Source organism: Dermochelys coriacea, chromosome 2 (assembly GCF_009764565.3).
Source record: "Dermochelys coriacea isolate rDerCor1 chromosome 2, rDerCor1.pri.v4, whole genome shotgun sequence".
In the NCBI taxonomy this organism is placed as follows: domain Eukaryota; kingdom Metazoa; phylum Chordata; order Testudines; family Dermochelyidae; genus Dermochelys; species Dermochelys coriacea.
In genome coordinates this window covers 50,732,975-50,755,856 of record NC_050069.1, presented here as the reverse complement: position 1 = coordinate 50,755,856, position 22,882 = coordinate 50,732,975, and the positions used below count along the sequence as shown (strand labels likewise).

At 40.9% G+C, this 22,882-nt stretch overlaps 1 protein-coding gene across 11 annotated transcripts in view; it reads left to right on the top strand.

The window, feature by feature from the left end:
• The window catches only part of RALYL (RALY RNA binding protein like), a 629,175-nt gene that overhangs the window by 402,311 nt on the left and 203,982 nt on the right, over positions 1 to 22,882 (top strand). Inside the window, exon 1 of one of the 11 annotated variants that reach the window (XM_043507669.1) lies at positions 21,757 to 21,867. The exons of the other annotated variants lie outside the window; for them this stretch is intronic. The gene's annotated coding sequence lies outside the window, so the exon portion shown is untranslated. Of the gene's footprint in view, positions 1 to 21,756; positions 21,868 to 22,882 lie in introns of those variants that run through there. 11 annotated transcript variants of the gene reach the window in all.

The window sequence follows — 22,882 nt, the reverse complement described above, 5'->3', positions numbered from 1 at the left end:
GCATCGCCTAGGAGAAGGAATAAATGATTTAATACAAATAATACCTTCCAGTGGGACAGTATCAGTCACAAAATTCCTATGTCATTTCCACCTGCCCTCCCAGACAGAATTTGATGACATTTTCTCTACTCTTAATCCTTTCACACACACTCTTACAAAGTCTTCAAAAATAGATTGGTTGCTTACTTTGTCCTGAGGGTTAACAGACTTGATTCTACCTGACAGTGGGAAGCACATTTCAGAATGAGGGACCTTTCAGAGAGAGGCACCCCAGGGGAAGCCACACATAAAATCATAGGGCTGGAAGGGACCTCAAGAGGTGATCTAGTCCAGTCCCCTACACTCAGGCAGGACTAAGTATTATCTAGACCAACCCTGACAGGTGTTTTTCTAACCTGCTCTTAAATGGCCAATGATGGAGATTCCACAACCTCCTTAGGCAATTTATTCCAGTGCTTAACTACCCTGACAGGAAGTTTTTTCTAATGTTTAACCTAAACAGCTCTTGATGTAATTTGAGCCTATCCTCAGAGGCTAAGGAGAACAATTTTTCTGCCTCCTCCTTGTAACAACCTTTTATGTACTTGAAAACTGTTATGCCCCCTCTCACTCTTCTCTTGTCCAGACTAAATAAGCCCAATTTTTTCAGTCTTCCCTCATAGATTAATAGGTAATGTTTTCTAGACCTTTAATCATTTTTTTAGCTCTTCTCTGGATTCTCTCCAGTTTGTCCACATCTTTCTTGAAATGTAGCACCCAGAACTTGACACAATCCTCCAGATGAGGCCTAATCAGTGTAGAGTACAGCAGAAGAATTACTTGTGTCTTACTTACCACACTCCTGCTAATACATCCCAGAATGATGTTTGCTTTTTTTGCAACAGTGTTACACTGTTGACTCATATTTAGCTTGTGATCATCCACAAACTTTATAAGTGTACTCTCTGCCATTATCTAAATAATTCATGAGAATATTGAACAGAACCAGATCCAGAACTGATCCACTTGATATGCCCATCCAGCTTGACTGCAAACCGCTGATAACTACTCTCTAGGAACGGTTTTCCAACCCATTGTGCACCCACCTTATAGTAGCTCCATCTAGGTTGAATGTCCCTAGTTTGTTTATGAGAAGGAAATGTAAGACGGTATCAAAAGCCTTACTAATGTCAAGATATACCACATCTATCACTTCTCCCCTAACCACAAGCCTTGTTACCCTGTAAAAGAAAGCTATTAGGTTGATTTGACACAATTTTGTTCTTCAGAAATGCAAATGACAAATCCAAATGACATCTACTGGTACTTAGGGGATTAAACTTGTTTGATGACTTTTTGTGTTGGTGACTGTGCTATCTCTTTTGAAATACTGTGATAACCAACCCTGAGCCCTCCTATAATACCTACCCTGCCCATGTTTGAATCCCTGTATACTGTACTGCCAGCAGTGATTCTAGGATTTTGTATAAAAATCCTCAATTTTAGTTTTCCCTTCCATAACTTCTGTCTGCTTGTCTGTATTTCCTTAAACCGTGAGCTCCTCAGGGCAGGGACCATCTCTTAAATGTCTGGGGAGCACCGATCACATAGTGCACACTACCATAAACAAATAATTATAATCAATACACAGGGTGTTTTCTTTGAAGCATTGTAGTGAAGGTCCCAGAGAAGATTCTGGGGACATAACATATCTGACCCTGAAATATATGTACTGAACATGGTGGGGGGAGGGGGGAATTAATGGGCGTCCTAAAGGACTAAGTTGGCGAGGATATGGCATATGTTAAAACCAACACGTAAAGAATGGAATGGTCCTTCATTTAAAATGGACAAACACAATCCATGTGGCTGGGACAGGCTTGTGTAACCTTGGAGAGTTAATGGCTAGTTTAGTCAGAAACTTTTTGGTCCATTGACTGGCTCATCCTGGAGCAGACAACTATATTTTAGCTTGTATGATTATGTCTTAACTGATTGATTTGTGTTCTGTAATCTAATGGTTTGATAATGGCATCGTATTCTCTATATTTGATGATGAGACATACATGGTCTAAATCAGGGGTAGACAACCTATGGCATGCTGATTTTCAGTGGCACATTCACTGCTGGGGTCCTGGCCACCGGTCCGGGGGGCTCTGCATTTTAATTTAGTTTTAAAAACCTTATTTACTTTTTGTACAACAATAGTTAATTTATATATTATAGACTTATAGAAAGAGACCTTCTAAAAACATTAAAATGTATTACTGGCATGTGAAACATTAAATTAGAGTGAATAAATGAAGACTCGGCACGCCACTTCTGAAAGGTTGCTGACCCCTGATCTAAATCCTTGTATAATTCAGGAGGAGTTCATGTATATGAGGTTAGACTAAAAAGATTGGGACTGTTCATCTTAGAAAAGAGGCAGCTAAGGGGATATAAGGTAGATGTTTGTAAAATCATGGATGGTGTGAAGAAAGTGAACAGGGAAGTGTTGTTTACCCCTTCACATAATGCAAGAGGTTACCCAAGGAAATTAAAACAAACATAAGGAAGTAGTTCTTCACACAGTGCAGTCGAGCTGGGGAATTCATTATCAGGGGATGATGTGAGGGCCAAAAGCATAACAGTTCAAAAAAGTATTAGATAAGTTCATGGAAGATAGGTTCATCAATGGCTGTTAGCTTAGATAGTCAGGGATACAATCCCACGCTCTGGGTGTGCCTAAACCTCTAGCTGCTAGAAGCTAGGACTGGACGACAGGGGATAGATCACTTGATGATTGCCCTGTTCTGTTCAATTTCTCTGAACTGTTTGGCACTGTCCACACTGTTGGAGGATGGGATACCAGGCTAGATGGTCCATTAATCTTACCCATTATGGCCATTCTTATGTTCAATTTTCTTGGCTTGCTACAAGACAGCAAGTAAAAAAGGCAAATTAAGATTCCACGACTCGTCTACAGCATACACTGGATCAGAACCAATGATGAAATCTGCTAGATATGTTTAATAGTAATCAGCATGTATATTATTTTCAACTTCTCAAATAATCTGGAATTCAGCTTTTAACCCAAGCCTTTGCTGAAGCAACTTTAGTGTGTAAAAGCGGCAAAGAGTCCTGTGGCACCTTATAGACTAACAGACGTTTTGGAGCATGAGCTTTCGTGGGTGAATACCCATTTCGTTGGATGCATGTAGTGGAAATTTCCAGAGGCAGGTATAAATATGCAAGCAAGAATCAGGCTAGGAATAATGAGGTTAGTTCAATCAGGGAGGATGAGGCCCTCTTCTAGCAGTTGAGGTGTGAACACCAAGGGAGTAGAAACTGTTTTTGTAGTTGGCTAGCCTTTCAGTCTTTGTTTAATCCTGAGCTGATAGTGTCAAATTTGCAAATGAACTGATGCTCAGCAGTTTCTCTTTGAAACTTTAGTGTGTGTAACAGTTATGAAAACTTTCAAAAGAATCCAGAAAATTCTCTGGATTTAAACAATTTTATCTTTCAGCAGCAAGGCAATTCAAATGCTGCAGCTTAGCTACCTTAACATACAGATGGACATCATGGACCAATATCTTCGGAACTTGTAAAGGCATGCTAAACTATATCATACTGTAAAGCCAGTTCATATTCGGTACAAGAGCCTGACCTGCAGAATGTCAGAAGTAAACTAGTGCCAGAGAAGAACAGAAACAGAAGGAAAACAGCTACAAAGGTTGCAGGATCTCAAGAACATACAACTCTTCAATGCCGAAAAGAAATTCAGCTTTGAATTGACAGAATGGAAGCATAATGACAGGTTTCAGAGTAGCAGCCGTGTTAGTCTGTATTCGCAAAAAGAAAAGGAGTACTTGTGGCACCTTAGAGACTAACAAATTTATTTGAGCATAAGCTTTCGTGAGCTACATCCCATGAAGTGAGCTGTAGCTCACGAAAGCTTATGCTCAAATAAAATGGAAGCATAGTTTTCAAGATTTCCCATTTCTACAAAACTCCACCAGGAAACTGGAGATACCAAGATATGTTCTTTAATTTGTGCTATGAGAAAGCAGGCAGATTATATCTTTAAATCCTTTGACCATACTGAAGACAGTAGCAAAGATGACTGTAACAGGAATCTGGCTATATTATATGCATACTTTATACCTCAGAGAAATGTGGTATATGAAAGAGCATGTTTTCAACAGAGAACTCGTGAACCAGGAGAAAATGTTGACTTCTTTATAAGAGCTCCGTATGCACCGGCTGAAAACTATCATTTTGGGGAACTGCGAAACGTGAAAATGTCAGTGACAGGCAGGGTTTTAGGCCTTTCACCACAGTTCCAATTAAAGACAAATTTAATCCTAGCCACCTCTATGCAAATAGCAAAGCAGCCTGAACTTGTGAAATACTGGAACAAACTTGACAAACCTGAAAAACCAGAAACTAGCTTAGAAGCTGTAAAGGGACACAGCTTCAGTGCTAAAGGTCATTAGCTTAAAAGCCCTGAGGCTAAAAGTGACACAGTCCATGCAAACTATAAAGACTTTCAGGATAATAGTACAAGATGTGGGAAAATTATAGCGCAACACGTGTATCTCCAGCCAAAAACACAAAGTGTAATGAATGCACAGAATATGGATATTTGGTAGCTATTTGCTAGCCAAAGCAATCAGGGAGTTGACTAATATTACAATCGAGAGCTATTGTTTCTGGGATCTTTCACATGTGATAACACAGACCCTGTCTGGAGAATGAAACTGAATATTCATGGAAAGATTATTGACTTTAAAATGTGACTTAGAAGCAGATGTGATCGTTGTCTCAGAAGGGATTTACAATCATCTTCAACCCCTCCCTGGGATGAAATTATCTGATACAAGCCTGATTTGGCCCTAAGAGTATTTTGAACTCCATGGACCAGTCCATGACAGAAACAACTTACACTCTGAATGCAAAGCTTTTGTCTTCGTATATAATCAAAGGATCAGAGACCAACAGCTTTCTCAGCTGCAGCGTGGCAGCCACGATGCAGGGTTAGTGAGACAGGTGGAAGAACTTGAGAATTTGGTGATATTAAATTATTTGAAAGGAGGCTCAGTACTAATAACCTTGAGACAATGTTGAATGGTATACTGTACAAACACTCTACCAGACAGACCTTGGAAGACATGAACTGCAGTTTTATGCAGATTCAGAGGATGCCATTACCTGATTACCATGGACTATTTTTCCAGGGATATAGAAATAATGTACTTGAAAGATAACATGAGGCAGTGTTACTGAGAAACTGAAATGCACTTTTGTTCATTTTAGTATTCCTGAAAACTATTGACATACAACAGACTGCAATTCACTGCAGCAGAATTTGTCATTCCAAATGAAATATGATTTTGATTACATTACCAGCAGCCCACATTACCCACAAGTGAATGGAGATGCTGAGAGAGCTGCACAGGCAGCCAAGAAAATCCTACAGCAAGAAGATCCATCCCCTGCTCTTCTGAGCTACAGAGCAACATCTATAACTGCTACTGGTTATAGTCCAGCTACTGGATATAGTCCAACATCTATAACTGCTACTGGATATAATCCGGGAAGACAACTCAGAACTACTGCTCCAATTTTAGAAAAGAATCTATCTCTAAAGTGGCCAGACATAAAGAGAGTAGAAAAATTGGATAAGAAGGCAAAAAAAAGCTTATGAACACTTGTATTACTGATGTCACTCAGGTAGAAAACTTCCATGTCTAAAACCTGGTGATCATATTAGTGTCAAACTGGATGGAGAAAAAGGATGGACAACTCCAACTGTCGTAAAGAAAAGGAATTTATCACCCAGACCATATGTAATCGAGACTAACAGTGGAGAGTTCAACAGAAACCATCAATATCTACAGTTTGTTCCTCAGAAAGAACAAGCAATAGCAAGAACAGATAGAAGATGCAGCACAGAAAGATTCCAAAGATTCCAAACCAACCACAACCAGCCATTGCAAACAATGAACAGTCAGAGGGATGAAGTTGTTATGTATTCAGCTTAGAAATTAGGAATTAGAAAACCAGTATGATTCACATACTTAACAGACAGATATGTACTGAGCTTGAAAGAGTGTGATCATGTAAACTTTATAAATTGAAAGAAAGTAAAACTTAAAGGAGGAGACATAATGGAATTCTAAACTGTATAATATGATTCAGCCACTAGTGATGTCATGTGTAACATACCTTACTTAAGATCATAACAGCCATTCTAGGCAGTGCATTATAGGATCTTATAGTGAATACATCTGGGGTATCTCTGTCCACAAAGAAAGCTCTGTAGCCAGTCCATATCCGGTACAAGAGCCTGACTTGCAATCTACTGTGTACAAGGTGAACATGACAGAACCAAAGAGCTAAAAGCATCTTAGTATTGAAACAAATATTGACCATGGGCCATAGGTGAGCGTAATGTCTAGTGGCTGAGGCAGGCTTGGGGACAGTACAGAACAGTAGTCAAGTATGTGTGGGTAGCTGGCAGGTTAATCCATATCAGAGGCAGCTGGGGACAATGGTCTGAATTCTTACAGGGGTCAGTACCCAGAAGATCCAACCGAAGGAGTCGGGTCAGTGGTTTAGGAAGGTAAGGCAGGGTCAAGTGAGCCATCAGGGCAACAAGGCAGGGTCAGGAAGGCAGCAAGGCAAGGTGGTCTAAGGAACAATCAGCAGGCAATGGTTTATTGCTCAGACAGCTTCCTCTTCCTGTTGGGGCCTTTATATAGTCCAGGTATCCAATGAGAATGCTGTTTGTCCATCTTGTCAGGGGCCTGGAGGGTTTTAACACTGTTGTTGGTTGGGGAGCTGGTTCAGTGCATCTCAGTGGTGCAGCAATTAAGGATGCCAACTAAAGATTTGGCAGGCTTGAGTTCAATAGCGGGGTCCTGACAGTGAGCCAGCAGAACTCAAACTTGAGGACCTGTGATGTGGGACACTCGCCTCCTATGGCTGTGTCTGGTACTGCAGGCCTTTTCCTGCCCTTGGTGCCCCCTGTAGGTTGTCGACTTCACTTGGTGGGTCTTTAGTGGCTCAGCCCTCCAGCCAACTCATACACTCGGAGTAAACCCCTTTCAAGGTAGCAAAGTGTTCAACAAACCATGTATCAGCCTTCTCCAGGGTCTTCGGCCCCGTCTCTGGGCCCTTTAAATTCATCCCTTGCTTAGGCTTCCCAATGAGCCTGGTCCCCTTTTTTGGGGCTGTCATAAATATAAAAGGTTTCAGAGTAGCAGCCGTGTTAGTCTGTATTCTCAAAAAGAAAAGGAGTACTTGTGGCACCTTAGAGACTAACAAATTTATTAGAGCATAAGCTTTCGTGAGCTACAGCTCACAGTGAGCTGTAGCTCACGAAAGCTTATGCTCTAATAAATTTGTTAGTCTCTAAGGTGCCACAAGTACTCCTTTTCTTTTTGATAAATATAAAAGGAAGGGTAACCACCTTTCTGTCCACAGTGCTATAAAATCCCTCCTGGTCAGAGGCAAAACCCTATCACCTGTAAAGGGTTAAGAAGCTAAGTTAACCTCGCTGGCACCTGACCAAAATGACCAATGAGGAAACAAGATACTTTCAAAGCTGGAGGGGGGAGAGGAACAAAGGGTCTGTCTGTCTGTCTATGATGCTTTTGCCAGGAACAGATCAGGAATGCAACTCAGAACTCCTGTAAAAAGTTAGTAAATAATCTAGCTAGAAATGTGTTAGATTTCCTTTTGTTTAATGGCTGGTAAAATAGCTGTGCTGAATGGAATGTATATTCCTGTTGTGTCTTTTTGTAACTTGAGGTTTTGCCTAGAGGGATTCTCTATGTTTTGAATCTGATTACCCTGTAAGGTATTTACCATCCTGATTTTACAGAAGTGATTCTTTTACCTTTTCTTTAATTAAAATTCTTCTTTTAAGAACCTCATTGATTTTTCATTGTTCTTAAGATCCAAGGGTTAGGGTCTGTGTTCACCTGGAAAAATTGGTGAGGATTTTTATCAAGCCTTCCCCAGGAAAGGGAATGTAAGACTTGGGGGGATATTTTGGGGGGAAGATGTCTCCAAGTGGGTTCTTTCCTGTTCTTTGTTTAACACGCTTGGTGGCAGCATAGGGTTCAAGGACAAGGCAAAGTTTGTACCTTGAGGAAGTTTTTAACCTAAGCTGGTAAGAATAAGCTTAGGGGGTCTTTCATGCAGGTCCCCACATCTGTACCCTAGAGTTCAGAGTGGGGAAGGAACCTTGACATGGTGGCAGAGAGGTGGGATAATTTTGAGATTTTTTTAAAATCATTTTGAGATCATTTTTGAACCAGAAGCACAGCAGGATTTTAAAAGGTTTTGTATTTCTGTGTCTCTGCCTGGGGGACAGAGCAGCAGACATAACAAAAGGGATCTTTCTTTTTTGAGCTGGAGTTTTCTTTACCTAAAGGCAGGGTAGTTAACCTCCTGCAGGGAAATTCATAAGTTTTTCACAGACCTGAAGAGGTTTTTTAGCTAAGAACAGCTAGAGGGGTTTTCTGTCTATTTGCCTGCCCTTTTTTTTTTTTAAAGGATTTTTCTGTAGGCTGAGAATAGCTATCAGAGAACATAAATATCACATTACAGCACAGCAAAATTTTACAAGCCAGGTTTTTTGTGGTTTTCTTTCTAACTCTCGGATGTAAATGTAAAAACAGAGAGGCTAAGATGATAGAAACCAAGGCACAAACTGGAATTAACCAGACTGGAGGCAGTGAAAGAGGCAGAAAAAGCCCAAGAGGCTGCACACAAGAGAGCTATGGAGGCAAGGGACAAAGAACTGGAGGAGAAGGAAAAAGAGAGGAAGCATGCACTGGAGATGCAGTAGGCAAAGGCTCAGCAGAATATACCAACAAACCCTAGCAATCCTTCTACAGGTACCACTTCCCATCCCAGAAAGTTCCCCACCTACAAGGCAGGCGATGATACCAAGGCCTTCTTAGAAAACTTCAAAAGGGCCTGCCTTGGGTACAGCATCTCTACACGCCAATACATGGTACAGCTGAGGCCGCAGCTCAGTGGATCCTTAGCTGAAGTGGTGGTTGAAATGCCTAAGGAACACATGAACTAGTATGAACTGTTTAAAACCAAGGCAAGAGTCAGAATGGGGCTAACACCCAAGCATTCCCGTCGGCGGTTCAGAGTCCTAAGGTGGAAACCAGATGTGTCATTTACCCAACATGCCTACCACATTGTGAAACATTAGGATGCCTGGATATCAGGAACAAGTGTTAAATCTCCAGAAGATTTACCCTTTCTAATGCAAATGGAGCAGTTCTTAGAGGGTGTTCCTGAGGCAATAGAAAGATACATCCTAGATGGGAAGCCCAAAACTGTAATAGAGGCGGGGGGAGATTGGAGCCAATGGGTGGAGGTGGCAGAGAAGAAAAAAACTGGTCGCAGTTGGAGCGGATACCAGAAGGGACAACCTCAGACCACTCCGTACTACCATGGCAGCCCAAGGTCCCAACTACCCCCCAAGGAACCCTCCAGCCACCTTATCGTCCCGCCACACCATTCTCCAGCAACCCACCTCGCCCCAGTGACCCGTCAGCTGGATGATGTTTTATATGTAACGAGTCAGGGCATGTAAAGGTCAACTGCCCCAAGAACCCCAACAGATTACAGTTCATTGCATCGGAATCAAACTAGAGGTCCTCAGGCCCAGATACCTCCCAGATACCCTCAGAGTGGAGGGAAACTGTGAGGGTGGGCGGGAAGAAGGTACCGCGTGGAGGAACTCCGGAGCCAAGTGTCAGCTATCCATGCTTCCTTAGTTTAATCGACCCAGAGATCCAAGTGACGATTCAACCCTTCAAGTCAAACTTTTTTGACTTGCCTACAGCCAAGTTGCCAGTCTAGTATAAGGGCTGGTCAGGAATGTGGACTTTTGCAGTCTATGATGATTATCCCATTCCCATGCTGTTGGGGGAAGACTTGGCCAATCATGTGAAGCGAGCCAAGAGGGTGGGAACGGTCACCCACAGCCAGGCTAAGCAAGCTGTCCCACCTAGCTCTATTCCGGAAACTTCTACCAGGACCCGGTCAGAGATGATGGAAGCGAACCCCATGCCAACGTCAGCAGCAGTAGTAGTGAATCAGTCCCAGAGACCCAGACAGAGCCAGTCCCAGCACCGAAACTGGCGGAACAACCAGCACCAGAACCAGTGCCAGCACTGAATCCAGTGCTTTCAACCCCAACACCAGAGGGCCCCACCGAACCTGCACTGGCAGCAGCAGATAACCCTACACAAGAGGCTCAGCCCGAGCCTGAACCCCAACATAGTGCACCAGCGGAGAGTGGTTCACAGTCAACGGAAACAGCCCCATCACCTGTATCACTTCCAGAGGGACCAAGCCTAGGTCCACAATCCAATGAGGAACTGATGCATCCAGCATCAAGGGAACAGTTCCAGACCAAACAGGAAGCAGATGAAAGCCTCCAGAGAGCTTGGACCAAGGCATGGAGCAACCCTTCGCCTCTCAACTCATTATTTGTGGATGCTGCTATGTGAGAAATCAGCATCAGTGAGAAATCTAAGAATATTCCTGGACTGTGACTGAATTGACCAATTGTGTATCTTCAACCAATGGAGTCTGCACTGTAGCTGCAAGCTCTTCAGAATACTTCCCTTTGCTCGCCAGTATCACCTCTGTCTTGCTTGGCTTCAGCTAACTGTTCTTCTTCCGTGAGCTGATATCATTTCATCATCCAATCACTGGGCCATCTGACTGGTAGTGGTGTCAGTATGTAGTGAAGATAGAGCTGTATATCATCGACATGTTGCTGGCACTTGAGTCCATGTTGTGTGACCACCTCATGTAGTGGTTGGATGTAGATGTTAAAAAGGACGGCAGAAAAAATTGGTCTTTGTGGAACTCCACGAGTGAGGGCCCACTGGCCTCCACTAGTGGAAAAGTTGGGGAAGAGTGGTGTCATGGGAGAAGCACCCACAAGCCTGCAGGATGTAAATTGGGCACTGTGAGTACAGACACTCCCTGGGTTATGCAAGACCTGACTTATGCAAATTCGCACTTAAGGAAAAAGTTCCATAAGCCAGAAATAGGATTTTTGAGTTGCAGAAATTTTTGCTTAACGTACGGGTATATGTTTCCAACTTATGCAAAATTCGAGTTACACAAGGCTTTCTGGAATGGAACGATTGCGTAAGTCAGGGAGTGTCTGTATATTTAATGCCAAATGTGGTAAAGAACAAACATAAATATTAAAGGTGCGATACAGCAAAGAGCAGAACCCAGAAAGCTTTCTCTGAAAACTGGACAATTTTCATTGTCTCTCCTGCCTTCTAAAAAAGTAAGCAGCTGTGATCTTCAAAACACATCACCATATTAGCACCATTTTCTTATTATGATCAATAGATACATTTGTTTAACTAGCAAAACATAGCATTGGAGCTTGCCCTAGGATAAGTAGCCAAAACAACGACTCAAGGAGTGAGTGGGATGAAATAAGAAGGAAGATTTAAAGGAAAGAGAAATAAAAATAAAACACATTAAACAAGTCATGGTCTAAACATGAAAAAGACCAGAAATTTTATAGGAAGAAATGAGAATCAAAGTACAATCTTAATGGAAATGTACAGAATGTGAAACAGATTAACAGAGAAAACAGAATCACAAATCCTGACCCTCCAAAACTAAAATTTGGAGTACAGAGGAAATCCCATACTAGACTGTTCCGCTGTTAAGATCCAGAGAGTTGAACTCTTTATTTAGTATAAAATACTGAATTTCAGCAAGACTTTCAAAGCAGAAAAGGCAGGTAGACCCTGAAATGCCTGAAAAAGTTTACTGGTGTTGGGAACCCAACTCCCTTTTGTGCCTTTTGAAAGTCTCTCCTTCAGTATATCAAAAGACATTATTTCCAATGTAGCAGAAGGTTTCAGCAAAAAGAAACGACTTGATTCCTGATATGTTTTAGCTCCAGTGGCCAGTGGGTTAGTTTGTTTGGAAAGAGACAAAAGTATGAAACCAACAAATATATTTTTTCCTTTAGATTTTAATCAAGAATTCAGTCCAAAGAATTTCAGTAATAACTAAAAATACTCATCCTGGCTGATAACTTCTGGATGTGTAGTGACTTTCCTAACTTATGGAAATATGAATTTACAAATTTATCTTAGTAATAGTAAATTATTTTACTATTTTCCTTTTGAGATCTACTCAATCTGTTTTAAAACAGATCCTGGAGAGATAAGGGTGGCTGTGATCATACATATATTTTTGATGGTTAAAAGTTTTGTAAGACTTCTGTGCGCACATGCTGATTTATCTACAGCAAAACAGTTATTTCCCAGGCACTCCTGGAAAACGTAACAGTTTGTAAATACTTGGCAATCCATCATGCCAAAAAAGGTCTATGGAACCAGAGATATTCAAAAGGGCTTAATGATGTGCAAGCTGATCTTGTTGTCTTTACGCAGCTGACGCTAACTGAAATTGGGTATTTTGTTGTAAGTCCTTCAGGCTCAACACCAATGTATGGGAGTAATTGTTCAAAAAATACAGTGGTACAGTGAGTGTCTTTAGATCAGGCTGAATTGTGAAATAGTAATGTACTCTGAGTAAAAGGTCAGCATGTTGTGCTACACTTGCAGCAGCCTCGGAGGAAGATTATAATTGCTCTGGGGAGGGAATCAACTGAACTGGGTATACACCATCTCCAGTGTGTGCTGCCAGATGCACCAGTGCAGCTAGGCTGCCTGGCAAGGTGAGGGAGCAGGTCAGAATCAAGCTCTGCACAGACCCTGGCCTGTTTTTCCTTTTAGTAGGAGTAGGGGAGTAGTAGCAACTTTGTGGAAACTTCTTCTCCTTGCTCACTGTAGCTCTGGTGCAGGTAGTTTCTGTGCTGCCATTTTATGTGGGCCATAGATAGGCCTGCAGGATGCAGTAATAGCAAAATATATATTCTACATGATGACTATACACATATGCAGCAGTATATCAAAATTAATAAAGTGATCTTAACTGGAAGTATTCTTGTAAATAAATCAAATCTGAGGAACTGTCCCAGATTGAGGTGTCAGTAGAAGAAGTTTTGGAACAAATCGATAAACTAAACAGCAATAAGTCACCAGGACCAGATGGTATTCACCCAAGGGTTCTGAAGGAACTCAAATGTGAAATTGCAGGACTACTAACTGTGTGGTTTGTAACCTATCATTTAAATCAGCTTCTGTACCAGGTGACTGGAGGACAGCTAATGTGATGCCAATTTTTAAAAAGGGCTCCAGAGGTGATCCCGGCAATTATAGGCCCGCAAGCCTGACTTTGTTACCCAAGGTTTTCAGAACCCCCAACAGGGGCAACTTAACTATTTCACTCCAAGTAGTGTAAGGAATAAATCAACAGGAACACAGCACTTCCGTCTCATAGAACACTCTTACCTGCATGAATCTTATCTAAAACTGCAGTTTATTAGATTTGAGCACACACAAACATAAGCAATAGGTTTAGAACATCCCAGATATTTACCTAATGTTTGGAATGGTATTGAGTAATTAACAGCAGATTTGCAGTGACCAGTTGCTCACTCACCGAGGAGAAAGGGTGTCAGGAAAAATGTCTCTCAAGATGGCTTCAAAGGACTGCTCCAAAGTACACTCTATTAGCTAATCTTTTATAACTAACTTCTACAAAACGCATAGGTCATAATGACCCTACTATATCATCACTTTTCTAACTTTCAATAAACTTTTAATATCAGAGGCATCTAGACTCAAGGTTTTCCAACCACTAAGGTTTTTAGTCTCAATTGTTTACTTTTTTGTTCTCTCCTCCCATTCTGATCAGCAGAAACTGTAGCTAGTTTTGACCTTACTTCTGAAAGCCTGTCTTCAAATTAACCCTTATCTATGTGGTGTTCTATTTCATTACATTAGGGTGGCTGAATGCACATAATATGGTTGCAATTACCTTGATCACATTCTGGGTTATACATACCCTTCAAATCCACGGCAACAACTTCAGTACTGGGCAAACTGGTTGAAACTATAGTAAAGAACAAAATTGTCAGAAACATAGATGAACATAATTCGTTGTGGAAGAGTCAACATGGTTTTTGAAAAGGGAAATTATGCCTCACCAATCTACTAGAATTCTTCAAGGGAGTCAACAAGCATGTGGACAAGCGAGATCCAGTACACTAAGTGTACTTAGATTTTCAAAAACCCTTTGACAAGGTCCCTCACCAAAAGCTTTTAAGCATAGGATAAGAAGGAAGGTCATGGGATAAGAGGGAAGGTCCTCTCATGGATTGGTAACTGGTTAAAATATAGGAAACAAAGGGTAAGAATAAATGGTCAGTTTTCAGAATACAGTGAGGTAAATAGTGATATCCCCAAGGATTCTGTACTGGGACCAGTCCTATTCAACATATTCATCAATGATCTGGAAAAAGGGGTAAACAGTGAGGTGGAAAAAATTACAGACAATACAAAAGTACTCATGATAATTAAGTCCCAGGCAGAATGCCAAGAGCTACAAAAGAATCTCTCAAAACTGGAGAGCATCAGAATATGGACTCCTGGACTTCATAAAATCAGACTTTGATTCCCTCAGGGAACGGATGGGCAGGATCCCCTAGGAGATCATAACATGAGGGGGAAGGGAGTCCAGGAGAGCTGGCTGTATTTTAAAGAATCCGTATTGGGGGCACAGGAACAAACCATCCCAATGTGTAGAAAGGATAGTAAATATGGCGGGCGACCAGCTTGGCTTAACAGTGAAATCCTTGCTGAACTTAAACACAAAAAAGAAGCTTACAAGAAGTGGAAGCTTGGACAAATGATCGGGGAGGATTATAAAAATATGGCTCAGGAGTGAAATCAGGAAGGCCAAATCACAACTGGAGTTGCAGCTAGCAAGAAATGTTAAGAGTAACAAGAAGGGTTTCTGCAGGTAGGTTAGCAACAAGAAGTAGGTTGGGGAAAGGGTGGGCCCCTTACTGAATGGGGGAGGCAACCTAGTGACAGAGGATGTGGAAAAAACTAATGTACTCAATGCTTTTTTTGCCTCTCTCTTCACGAACGAGGTCAGCTCCCAGACTACTGCACTGGGCAGCACAGTAGGGGGAGCAGGTGACCAGCCCTCTGTGGAGAAAGAAGTGGTTCAGGACTATTTATTTAGAAAAGCTGGACATGCACAAGACCATGGGGCCGGATGCACTGCATCCAAGGGTGCTAAAGGAGATGACGGATGTGATTGCAGAGCCATTAGCCATTATCTTTGAAAACTCATGGCAATCGGGGGAGGTCCTGGATGACTGGAAAAAGGATAATGTAATGTCCATCTTTAAAAAAGGGAAGGAGGATCCAGGAAACTACAGGCAAGACAGCCTCATCTCAGTCCCTGGAAAAATCATGGAGCAGGTCCTCAAGGAATCAATTTTGAAGTATTTAGAGGAGAGGAAAGTGATCCGGAACAGTCAGCATGGATTCACCAAGGGCAAGTCATGCCTGACTAACCTAATTGCCTTCTATGACAAGATAACTGGTTCTGCGGATGAGGGGAAAGCAGTGGACTTAACTTTAGCAAAGCTTTGCATACAGTCACCCACAGTATTCTTGCCACCAAGTTAAAGGGCTGGATGAATGGACTATAAGGTGGATAGAAAGCTGGCTATATCATCACGCTCAAAGGGCTATATCATTGGACTGGCTATATCATCAATGGCAGCCAATATCAAATGGAGTGCCCCAAGGGTTGGTCCTGGGGCTGGTTTTGTTCAATATCTTCATTAATGATCTGGAGTATGGCATGGACTGCACCCTCAGCAAATTTGGAGATGACATTTAACTGGGAGAAGTGGTAAATACACTGGAGAGTACAGAGGGACCTAGACAAATTAGAGGATTGGACCAAAAGAAAACTGATGAGGTTCAACAAGGACAGATGCAGAGTCCTGCACTTACGATGGAAGAATCCCGTGCACGGCTACAGACTAGGGACCGAGTGGCTAGGCAGCAGTTCTGTGGAAAAGGACCTAGGGGTTACAGTGGACGAGAAGCTGGATATGAGTCAACAGTGTGCCCTTGTTGCCAAGAAGGCTAATAGCATTTTGGGCTGTATAAGTAGGAGCATTGCCAGCAGATCGAGGGACGTGAGGCATTGGTGAGGCCTCATCTCGAGTACTGTGTCCAGTTTTGGGCCCCACACTACAAAAAGGATGTGGAAAAATTGGAAAGAGTCCCAGCAGAGGGCAAGAAAAATGATTAGGGGAATGGAACACGACTTATGAGGAGAGGCTGAGGGAACTGGGATTGTTCAGTCTGCAGAAGAGAAGAAGGGGGGGGGGGGTTGATAGCTGCTTTCAACTACCTGAAAGAGGGTTCCAGAGAGGATGGATCTAGACTGTTTTCAGTGGTAGCAGATGACAGAACGTGGAGTAATGATCTCAAGTTGCAGTGGGGGAGGTTTAGGTTGGAATAGGAAAAACTTTTTCACTAGGAGGGTGGTGAAACACTGGAATGGGTTACCTACGAAGGTGGTGGAATCTTCTTCCTTAGAGGTTTTTAAGATCAGGCTTGACAAAGCCCTGGCTGGGATTATTTATTTGGGGATTGGCCCTGCTTTGAGGTCCCTTCCAACCCTCATATTCTATGATTCTATGAACTGGGTGACTGGGCAACAAAATGGCAGATGAAATTCAATGTTGATAAATGCAAAGTAATGCACATTGGAAAACATAATCCCAACTATACATATAAAATGATGGGATCTAAATTAGCTGTTACCACTCAAGAGATCTCTGAGTCATTTTGGATAGTTCTCTGAAAACATCCACTCAATGTGCAGTGGCAGTCAAAAAAAGCAAACAGAATATTGGGAATAATTTTGAATGGGACAGATAATAAGACATAAAATATCATATTGCCTTTCTATAAATCTATGATACACCCACATTTTGAATACTGCATGCAGATCTGGTCACCTCATCTCTAAAAAGATATATTGGAATTGGAAAAGATTCAGAAAAGGGAAACAAACAGTTTCCATATGAGGAGAGATTAATAAAATTGGGACTTTTCATCTTGAAAAAGAGACGACTAAGGGGGGATAGGATAGAGGTCTATAAAGTCATGACTGGTATGGAGAAAGTAAATGAAGTAGTTAAAGAACTAGATACATTCATGGAGACTGGTCCATCAACGGCTACTAGGCAGGATGGGCAGGCATGGTGTCCTTAGCCTCTGTTTGCCAGAAGCTGGTAATGGGCCACAGGGGATGGATCACTTGATGATTGTTCATTCCCTCTGCAGCACTTGGCAATGGCCACTGTTGGAAGACAGGATACTGGGTTAGGGGACCTTTGGTCTGACCCAGTGTGGCCGTTCTTATGTTCTTATGACTTTCTCCCGGGCCGGATCTTCCACAAAAGTACAAGGTGCTGGTGCTAGCTGAAAGATGCAAAAATGGATCTTTCCCCTTATATCTCTGAGTTCATTGACCCTGCTCCAAGAGGCAGGATGACCTTCTTTCCTTTCTGTGGACTTCCCTTACCCCTGCTGATCCATATGTAAATGAGGCTTCCATTGTTTTGATTCTACCATGCCACCTTCTCTCCTTCTGAAAGAAAACCTGTTTCTCTCTTTGGTTGATCACAGTGTTTAAAGCATAATATAATAAGTATCCCACACTTTCTTATGTAGCATTAATATGTACATTTCACAAAGATATTAATCACCAGTGTATTATAGGCTTTCATAAAATACATTACTCAATACACTTTTATAATCCAGTAATATTATATACAATCAGTTGACTCAATTGCATATTCTTTGGGGTTCAGTCTTTATAACCCAGTAAACCTTTGAAATGTATTCTTAAATAAAGTTCCTTTTCTACTGCAGGGGAAGAGATGCCACGAGGTCTCATGAAGACTTCATGCTGGTTCCTCCTCCCACCGCAGAAATAATTTAGTCAATCCTCCTCCCCTTATTAGCTTGATGGCTTTGTTTACCTTTTATGTAAATATACCTTCGTCGTTTCTGCCTGATGACCAGGCTGGTCAGACATACAAATACATGTTCCTTTGTCTAAGGCAGACTGGGCTTATGCATTCCTTCCACAACATATCTTAAGGACATAATTCTAGTACATATCCATAACTCTTTGTACAGAATCCATAGATACATTGCTCAATAATATTAATGATCAGTGAGGCATTAGTTTTCCAAGGATATAATATATGCCACCTTTTGGGTATGGCAACAGTGCATTGGGTGTAGTGAGCATGTCAGAGTTGCTGACACAGAGAGTTGAGACCATCTACTTGTATTTAATACTCTCATAAATAAGCTGAATGTTAGGGTAGAAATTAAATTAGATGTACAGTACAGAGACGAAAAAAAGCATTCTTCTTATTCATATAGCATATGCATTGTAACTGATTTTGCCTTTGATTCATGATAGAATTATTGGCTACACTTCAGCCTCTACAGCATTGCAATGAGTTCTTAGAAAAGTGGGTGCACTTTCTATTTGTCATTGCTTTACATGAATTATGGGCACAGCAGAGAAATAAATCTATTGAACTTTGTTGAATGTCACTGCCTTCACGTAAACTAGAACATGTCTTGTTTTCATTTGTAAGGATCTGAATGTTTTTACCAGTGCATCATCTTTCCTATCATTTACAATGTGAGAAGGCTGTGTATTAAGATAACTTACTATATGTATTGGCCCTGATTCTCCACTGAGACTGAACACAGCTCAGATACAGAGAGTGCAGCCACAGACTACCGTTTCCTGGTCCTCAGCTGCTTATACCTGGCAGAAATTGGAGCAGCTAGTGGGCTACTCTAATACCACTGGTGTAAGCTCCATCATGCCAGCAGAAGATCAGGCATGGTGGAGTCCAGCTGCAGCACCCCTCTTCCAGTCCCCACCTATGACAGGCTCTCAATCCACCCTGCCTTCCCCCACTTTATGCCAGGTTGGAGGAAGCAGCAGGTGCCATGGTGCAAAGTGAACTTGGTAGGCCAGAGAATCCAGCTGATTGTATCTTTTCCCCTATCTGTAATAGTCATAATGCCTTTTTTCACATTAATGTTCATACCTGAATGCCTAAAGATAAGAACCCAGGCTAAGATTTTCAAAGTTAGGCTTCTAAATTCATCTTTCAGCACCTAAATATGTGTCTGGATTTTTCAAAGGTTCTCTCAGTTTGTTGGTTAAACTGAAAAATTATTTGCCCAGCAGCTCCAAGAGAATTCCATAAGAATTGTTACTTTTCAGGGTTTAGATGTGAGCCTGTCAGTTGCACATGACTGTTGTAAGAAAAATGCATGACAATTACTCTGAAATGTCCTTGAGCAGATTATCTTCTTTTGGTAGGACAGATTAAAAACAGCAAAGTAATAGTATACAGAAAACAAATAAGCAATGGAAATAGCATGCTTTAAAAATGTAACTCTGTTTCAGGGCTCAAAAAAGTGCCAGAATGACAGAACTGGAGACTAAGTCTTCTCTTCATGAAAAGGAAGAATTAATAATAATTCCCTCACATTGCCCCTTGCAACCATGACCTGACTTGAGCACCTCTACACAAGACAGCTGTTCAATCTCCATACCCTTTCAGCCTTTGGCCTACTATCTGAGATTGTCAATACAGATAGTAGCCAATTGTGATGTCACACCCGTGCAGTAAAGAAAATAACTTATAATAATTGAACAATGCAAAAGTGAATTTACATTCCCCCTTCTCCAGCAGCCAGAAGTCAGCATGCAAAGCAGTTGTAGCAGTGAGCAGAATGTGACCCACAAAAACCTCAATACACATACAGTCACAGAATGTAGGACAGAAAGGAACCTCAATGGTTATCTACTCCAATTCCCTCCACTGAAGCAGGACTAAGTATTATCTAGACCATTCTTGTCAGTTGTTTGTCTAACTTGTTCTTTAAAAACCTCCAATGACAGAGATTCCACAACCTGCCTAGGTAATTTGTTCCAGTGCTTAACTACCCTTACAGTTAGGAATTTTTTCCTAATGTTTAACCTGAAATCTCCCTTGCTGGAATTTAAGTCCATTACTTCTTGTCCTGTCCTCAGTGGATAAGAAAACTTTATCACTCTACTCTACATAACAACCTTTTACGTACTTGAAGAAGGTTATCATGTCCCCACTCAGTCTTCTCTTTTCCAGACTAAGTAAACCCATTTTTTCAATCTTTCCTTGTAGGTCATGTTTTGTAGACCATTAATCATTTTTGTTGCTCTCCACAGGACTTTCTCCAATTTGTCCACATCTTTCCCAGAGTGTGGTGCTCAGACATGTACTCCAGTTGAGGCCTTATCACAATGCTGAGGAAAGTGGAAGAATTACATTGCCGACTCATATTTAGCTTGTGCTCCACTGTAACTCCCAGATCCTTTCTGCAGTGCTCCTTCCTAGACAGTCATTCCCTTTCATGTATTTGTGAAATTCATTATTCCTTCCCAAGTATAGTACTTTGAATTTGTCCTTATTGAATTTCATCCTATTTATTTCAGACCATTTCTCCATTTGTCAAGATCATACTGAATTTTAATCCTGTCCTTTAAAATGTTTGCAATCTCCCATCTTGGTATTGTCCGCAAACTTTCTAAGTGTGCTCTCTCTGCCATTTTCTGAATCATTTATGAAAATAATGAATAGAACCAGACCCAGGACAGATCCCTGTGGGATCCCATTTCATGTGCCCTTCCATCTTGAATGTGAACCATTGATAACTACTCTTTGAGTATTGTTTTCCAACCAGTTGTGCATCCATCTTGCAGTAGGTTTGTCTAGGTTATATTTTTCTAAGTTCATTTATGAGACGGTCATATGAGATAGTATCAAAAATCTTATTAACGTATGTGTGTGTGTATACAATATACAAACATAAAATTTGAAGTGTTCCCTATCTATTCTTATTTGGGCATTGTAAGATTTGTGGTGGCCTTAACTCTTCATTCGTTTGCTTTTAAGTGTTTGGGATTGCAAATGATGTGACAAGTAAATACATTGTTGCACAGCAACCTTAACTGGTTTATCTCAGCTTGTATTGGTCCAAATTTGGGAGGAGGAGGTCTGGCTTGGTTTTGAAATAACTATAAGAATACCCTTAAATCATGCAATTATCACCCTTCAAAATTTGGAAATTTTCCAAATAATTATCTCCTTCTTTGCAATATTCCATATATTTATTTTAATAAACACAGAGAAATTACAGATCTTGAGGAAATGTAATCTAAGGTAAAAAAACAAGTTTTCAAATGTTAATATTCAACCAAAAAAATAAGCATTTTTGTATATTATATCTATTGTTCTTAATATCATCTGAGCTACATCTCCAACAGCAGTGCAATTTCTGTGATGCAGACATTCTACTTAACCAAAAAGAAAAGGAGTACCGGTGGCACCTTAGAGACTAACAAATTTACCTTCAGTCCTTTCGGTATGATGTCCATCTGTTTGCATTTGGAGAGGAAGATGATGTCTGTCTGTATCTGTGCGAGTTTTTTCATGAAGTTGACAGATTTCCACTCTATACGGCTAAATTCAGTGCCTTGCATAATCACAGGTTTCAGAGTAGCAGCCGTGTTTAGTCTCTAAGGTGCCACCGGTACTCCTTTTCTTTTTGCGAATACAGACTAACACGGCTGCTACTCTGAAACCTCTACTTAACCAGACTTCTGTCTTTCAGTGTCTTACCTGCATCTGACCACAAGATGGTGGGGTTTCCTCACATTGGAATCAAATGAGATTTACATTAGGGAAAAAGAAGACCCAACCATATAGAAACAGAGAGAATTAAAGAAGGGAAGATATTTACAAAAGAGATTCTGAAATTTCTCTTACACCTTGGCTTCAAGTCTCACTCATCAGTGAGTATATGGAGATGAACAAAATAAATTTTACATAATTAAATGTCCCCAATCTGTTATAAGTAAAATATATTTACTCTCTAAGCAATTGTGATTAAATCATCAGGGAACCCTAATCTTTTACTGTTCTTAACAGTTGATGAACATTTATAAAAATGTAACCAGTTCCTAGGTAAAGAGATGTTAAGACAAACGATAACAAATGGTTTGGGGCCCAGTATATTTTAGTGTCCTCCTTGTAATATATTGCATCTCAGTAGCAAGAGTCCTCTTGATTTGCATGAAAACAGATAATCCAGTGTTTGTAGAACTAATCAGAGAAAGAAATACATTATCAACCCTGTGTTACAGATGTGCACCAGAATCATATGCTGCAGAATCAATTGTAAACTTGTGAAATATGAATTTCATCTGTTATTTATTTATGCCAGGTTTAAATACATGCACAAAATGCATCCACTACTAGGCCAATTTTCTTACAAAGAAAGTCAAAAGGAAATGAAAAAGTCTTATTGTCATAAAAAGGAATTTGATATGAGTTTCAAAAAGAGAACAGTGAACAATAGTCGTGTGTGTGTATAAATATACATGAAAACATCTAATTGGATAAAAACTAGTCTGATGTTGTGAACATTCCCTGTCATGATCATTCTTCACACTATTATTGTTACTTTCTATCCCAAACTTCCAAACTAGAGTCTGTCTTGACGGGCAGTCTTCAGTTAAATAAAAATGTTGTTCCTCTCTTACGTTTCACTGTTGATTCTAATGCTTTACTTCTCCAATGTCTCTCATCCTCATAGGCTCTTACCACCTCTTGTCTGTTCTCTGCACAACCTATTGATTAACTTTTTAATCAAAAAAGTTGGAAGGTTGGACATATGACCAGGGAAGAGTATAAAAATATTGCTCGGGCATGTAGGAAAAATATCAGGAGGGCCAAATCGCACCTGGAGCTGCAGCTAGCAAGAGATGTCAAGAGTAACAAGAAGGGTTTCTTCAGGTATGTTGACAA